Here is a 6,221-nt window from a genome sequence, read left to right as displayed (position 1 = left end):
TTATCCCTAAAATTTTATTTGACCAACATGGTATTAGGAATTGGGTTCTATTAAAGTGAGATTCTTTTTTCCTTTGGGTGAAAACAAACATAGAATGCAAAAAAAAAAAGGATTCATAAAAAACTAAAACTTGTCTATAAATTTTAAACGGATTAGGTTGGAATCCATAATAAATAGGTTCCTAATCCTATTCCTAGCCTCTATTGAACCAAACAGGCTTTAAGCCCCACAAGTAACAATGAGGATAACCTGGTCGGATCAAAATATATCGACCAGAACCCGATATTCAATCCATCTCAGATTAAAATGGGTCAAGATAGAGTTTGGATTAATCAAAATATTCCGCCCTATTTGCCACGCCCACAAATTTTGCCTCTTTGCGCTATGACTACAATCTACACTCTAAGTTCGCAAAAAAAAAAAAAAATCTACCTACGTGTCAAAGAGCCCTAACACTTTCTAAACATTTGTTTATGCAAATAGTGTAGTTTGGGGGCAACATGGGGCAAAATAAGCACGCGCGAGTCAAATCACATCGACGCGAGTTTGCCCCAAAATCGAAAACCCTAATTTCTCCCCCACAATATAGAGAGCGGCGCGGCGGCCCAAGAAGATTCCCGGTGGAGCGTGTTCGACATGGTGAAAGCCCTCCCTCCGACTCCCTCGCCGGAAACCCTGATGCCGACATCGGACGCCGCCATCGCCGCCTCCGAGCTCGCCGCCTCCAACCAGAACAGTAGCAAAAGCCAAGCCTCAGGATGCATTCGAAAATTCAAATCGCGATGATGATAGAGTCGCGGCGTCTATGACGCTTAGAGCTTGCCGACGAGCTTACAGGGCGCGTGCGCTCTCTCGCCTCCGGCGCACGACGCGGCCGTGCGATCGCCTGCGCCCGCCATTGCCAGCTGGCCCGCCCGACAAGGCGTCGGCGGTGTCGTGTCGAAGCTGAGGTCTTTGATGGCTATTGCCGAGTCTCAGCTGAAGCAGCAGCGGAAATCATAGAAGGCCTTCCACCTGCTTCCCTGCGTAATCACTGAGTCGCTAGTGTCGCATTTTGTTTGCTTGTAGCTGGAAAAAGTGAAATGGTTAGCTTGCACGTTGAGGTTTGGTTCCTGTCTACTGCTTTCCTTAGTGAGATTCTGGTGGTTGGTTCTCGTGTCAAACGATTTCAGCCTAGTTAAATTGCCGCGGCATTCGAACTCCATGTTTCGTGCTTGTACATCCCATCTGAGGTATGAGACTGTTACGGCTGTGGTCAAGTGGAAATCTATCTTGAAGCAGGCAGACGTTTGGCATTGAATTCCTACAGAGTCGGTGCTAAAAATTCTAGGTGGTTGTGGGAGAGCATACGTGGCTTTTACGACATTGATACTAGACGCGACCGTCTGTGGGATGTTTTACCTCAATAAGATAAGAGATTGGGATGTCTGTTTTCTACTTTATTCTTTTAATGAGAAATTGTCCAGTGGGTTTGACAGATAAAGCTAGTCCAACTAGAATCTTTGAGGTTTTCTATGAATGGTTCTCTAAGATTTAGTTTCTATGAAACCCATGAATCTTTCAATCCATAGCGTTTTTGTTTTGAATCTACTTTTACGCGTGCAGACTGATTGGATATGATATTTGCCATATATCTATCTATCCACTTAATAATTGCGGATGTGAATACAAATACGGGCATAGTTAGGTGAGGAAAACTCATATATTATGAATACGGATACGGATCTGATAATCCAAGGTCAAAACAACTTCAACCGTTGAGTCAATACATATATTCCAATATTTAGGTAGAGATCCAGATGGTTTATTTATACCGGTATGGTTCTTTGTATCCGATAATTTTTTTTAAATTGACATCAATAATGAACCTATGGATATAGGTATTGAAATATCCCTAATTTCTATTTATAATAAGCCTAGTTTTATAAATTTTTAGTAGATATTCAAACAATTGGGTTGACTATAGTAATTTATAAATATAATATTACTTTAGGGCTTTTATGTTTCTATTAAAAGTATTTATATATATGTTTTTTAAGGGGCTAGTGGTGAAAGGAAATTTACTATGGGGTTTATTGGAAGTAGAAAACTAATATAAGAGAGAAAATGAAACCCTAGCATCATACCTTCAGAAACCGCAGTCAATAAAAAAGAAAAATGAAATGAGAAAGAAAACATGCTGTGGCCAGAGAAGAATAACTGAGGGAAAAAAAGGGTTATATTATTAGATTGGCCAACTTTGGAGAAGTGAGTTGCCAATACTCTTTCGTAGTCGATTCTGTGCTCTCCACCACTCTTCTTTTGAGATCGAGGTGATCTTTTCAACATCAATTGGTAAATGCTCTTGTTGCTTTGTCATACTTATTGAAGCTTAGAAAATAATAATAACTCAAATAGGAATGGTCGATCTAGTCTGTGTTCACATTGATCCTATAATGATTTTTAGCAAATGAAGAGTTGAGCGTAAGTGTAGCAATGATCTATTACCCGTAAGCTTGTTAGTATAAGTTCTTATCTACTCATAAACAGCGAAACTAAAGAATAGAAAATAAAGTATAGTGATCTTGTTATTCTAAACTTGAAACTAACAATTATGGATCTAAGTCCTTTAATTTAATCCATATGGATGCTTTGAGGTTGGCCTTGACATTAGACAATAGAATAGTATAATTCGCCATAAGACCAATAGAGTCGAGCACACTTTGGGTTGCTAAGTTAGGTCCATGTGACCCGTATAAAACTAGTGTCTGATCTAATATGATAACTATCATTTCTTTTAGTTAGTATATCCTGAGATTATTTTAATAGATGTTCGGGTTTTAGATTATATTGTAATTTTGATGGTTATTTGTATATATTATGTAGGAATCACAAGTGACTTCGAGGAGGCACCGTGACTGGTATTCCAATAGTCTTTCGTGTTTGAGTAAGTGGTGAATTTATGCATTATGCGCTGCGTATTTTTTTTATATAAAATTATAACTATACTTGGATTTGTTCCTGATGGATTATTTTCTTTTATGTCATTTACTTGCATATTAAATTGATTTGGATGTGATCCACATGGATATTTGGTATAAGCCTATGCTTATTTTCTTTGTCAATTGTTGTCTTTTCATATAGTAGCAGGTTGAGATGCATATGTAGTTGATTGATTTCACTATTGGTTGGCCTTTAGCATTTTTGTATAACGTATTTAGTTTTGCGAACGTTGTTTAATTCTCTTAAAGCATATGCATCTCAGGTCAATATACCGGTATATGTCGGAAATAAACAAGTTATTAAAACATGGCTCAATGTGCCTCAATGATGTTTTTATTTTAGCGCTAAGAGCCCAAGTTTGGATCTCACCGTCCCGACCACGGGCTATATAATAGTGGGGTTTGCCAAGTCAACCAGAGTATCGAAGTGTTGACCGTATTGAGACGTGACCTGCTTATTTCCATTGCATGTATATATTTTGAAAATATTGCATTATAATTTTTACTATTTTAGTATTTTGTTTATCAAGTCAATTTATTTTAGTTTTGCAAAACCAATTGCATTATAATTTTTACTATTTTAGTATTTTGTTTATCAAGTCAATTTATTTTAGTTTTGCAAAACCAGTGTCTAATGTATGAATTTATCTATTTTAGTTTTGCAAAACCAGTGTCTAATGTATGAATTTATCCACTTATTGAGTTGTGAACTCATTGTATTGTTTTCATTCTTTTTAGAGACTCGGGATTAGGTAGAATTGAGGATTTGTCAAATTTTTAGAAGGGAGCAAGGAATATAATTCGAGATTGTTATTGTCATCTAGGCGAAGGTTAAATAAAGTCTTTGATGTTTAGTTGATGAATTGAGAGTTTTGTAATAATGAGATTCTTTCCTTTAGGTCGAGTTTCATTTTAAGTTGAGGAATAATTGTTTTTATCAAGTTAATTGGATTACTGTTGACTTTTGGAATTATAAAGAATATTTATTGTTGGTTTTTAGTTCGATGAAGAGTTTATTTTGATGGTCTTTTAATGAATGCATATTTTGGAGGATTTTTCACAGGTTTAGTCCGGCTCCAATATTTCTTTTAGGTTCGGAATTTGGGGTCGTATGGTTAGCTTGCACATTGAGGTTTGGTCCCTGCCTACTACTTTCCTTAGTGAGATTCTGGTGGTTGGTTCTCGTATCAAACGATTTCAGCCTAGTTAATTGCCACGGCATTCAAACTCCATGTTGCGCGCCTGTACATCCCATCTGAGGTATGAGACTGTTACGGCTATGGTCAAGTGGAAATCTATTTTGAAGCAGGCAGACATTTGGCATTGAATTCCTGCAGAGTCGGTGCTAAAAATTCTAGGTGGTTGTGGGAGAGCATATGTGGCTTTTACGACATTGATACTAGACGCGACCGTCTGTGGGATGTTTTACCTCAATGGGATAAGAGATTGGGATGTCTGTTTTCTACTTTATTCTTTTAATGAGAAATTGTCCAGTGGGTTTGACAGAGATAAGAGATTGGGATGTCTGTTTTCTACTTTATTCTTTTAATGAGAAATTGTCCAGTGGGTTTGACAGATAAAGCTAGTCCAACTAGAATCTTTGAGGTTTTCTATGAATGGTTCTCTTAGATTTAGTTTCTATGAAACCCATGAATCTTTCAATCCATAGCGTTTTTGTTTTGAATCTATTTTTATGCGTGCAGACTGATTGGATATGATATTTGCCATATATATATTTATCCACTTAATAATTGCGGATGTGAATACAAATACGGACATAGTTAGGTGAGGAAAACTCATATATTATAAATTACGGATACGGATCTGATATACCAAGGTCAAAACAACTTCAATCGTTGAGTCAATACATATATTCCAATATTTAGATAGAGATCCAGATGGTTTATTTATACCGGTATGGTTCTTCGTATCCGGTAAATTTTCTTAAATTGGCATCAATACATGAACCTATGGATATAGGTATGCAGTATCCATATTTGTATCCTGGCAGTTTTGGATAGCAGCTTCTGAATGGTGGATACAACTTTGTATAAAATGACTCCCAGAGTTTGATATGTTCTTAATAGAGCAATCAATTACAGTCTTGTCAAAAGGCAAAACTAACAGCTTCTCCAGCATGATTGAAAACATGAAAAAGAAAATTTGCTCTTATCTGAGAAGGCTTCTGATTTCAATTTGCGACCTTTTGTTGAGAATAATATAAATTCTACTTGTAACATTGATAAAACCATTAAACACTGAAGCCATACTGGATGAAAGTACACGCCATGAGAGGCTGTTATGAAATTGAAGCAATGAATTGCATCACTATCCTTTTCTTAGCTACTAAGAAGATAATAATTTGATTTTATTTACTTATAATAGTTGCGCATTTTTTTGTGTTTTTTCTTTTTTTCTGGGGAGGGGGGAGTTTTTTTTTTTTTTGTGGGTGGGGGGGGAGGGGGGAGTTTTTTTTTTTTTTGTGGGTGGGTGGGGGATTGGGTTTCTGAGTTCTGGCCATTGCAGTCATTTATAAACTACAACATTATTATTAATAAAATAAACTGATATTTCTTGTTTTAGGTTAATAGTGATGATTTGTGCCTTCTTAATTGCAGGGAGTTGTTTTAGGCTTTTCCTTTTAATCTCATGATTGAAGAAAGCTTGAGGAGCACATCCGTGGCATTTCTACAGGACTACCTGGCTTCTTATGAGGATTTCCTATCCTGTGCATATTTTGTATTTAAAACTTAGAAGGTTGACAAAATCTATCCTGTGATACTCACACGAAAAACAATATAGAGATTCAGTATCGAGCGGGAACAGATTGGAAATGTAATTAGCTATTATATGTTTCCTTGCACATCCAATGCAATTCATGTGATTTCCTTTCAGATCTTGTATCAAGCAGTATGCAGATTGAGATGTATGTTGTCTGGTGTTAGGTTCTGTATAATTGTTATAGCACGTAATTTCAAGTGTTAATCTCAGTTTAGTTACTCTTTAATTCAACACATTTAACTGTTCTGATGTCTGCATTTCTGTTCATTTTTTTGTTGATTCGCTTGAGTGTTGTTACGCAATGTGATCTCATTGAAAAATCTTAAAACTATCTGTTAAATCATCTACTTTGTTTGATTATTATGCAAAAGGTTCGTTGTGCGACCCTTTGTGTGGAAAGTATGTTGTGATTATGTAACTGGAAATCTATGTGTCTAGTGGTTTGTTGTGCAACCCTTT

At 36.4% G+C, this 6,221-nt stretch overlaps 1 long non-coding RNA gene across 1 annotated transcript; it reads left to right on the top strand.

Moving 5' to 3' along the window:
* LOC109844589 lies at window positions 915–5,988 on the top strand. Its single transcript, XR_002248074.1, has 2 exons — window positions 915–2,926; window positions 5,600–5,988. It is a non-coding gene; the product is annotated as an uncharacterized LOC109844589 (long non-coding RNA).

The sequence above is a fragment of the Asparagus officinalis genome, chromosome 6 (assembly GCF_001876935.1).
Source record: "Asparagus officinalis chromosome 6, Aspof.V1, whole genome shotgun sequence".
NCBI classification, from domain to species: Eukaryota; Viridiplantae; Streptophyta; class Magnoliopsida; order Asparagales; family Asparagaceae; genus Asparagus; species Asparagus officinalis.
This window is presented reverse-complemented; position numbering and strand designations above follow the sequence as displayed.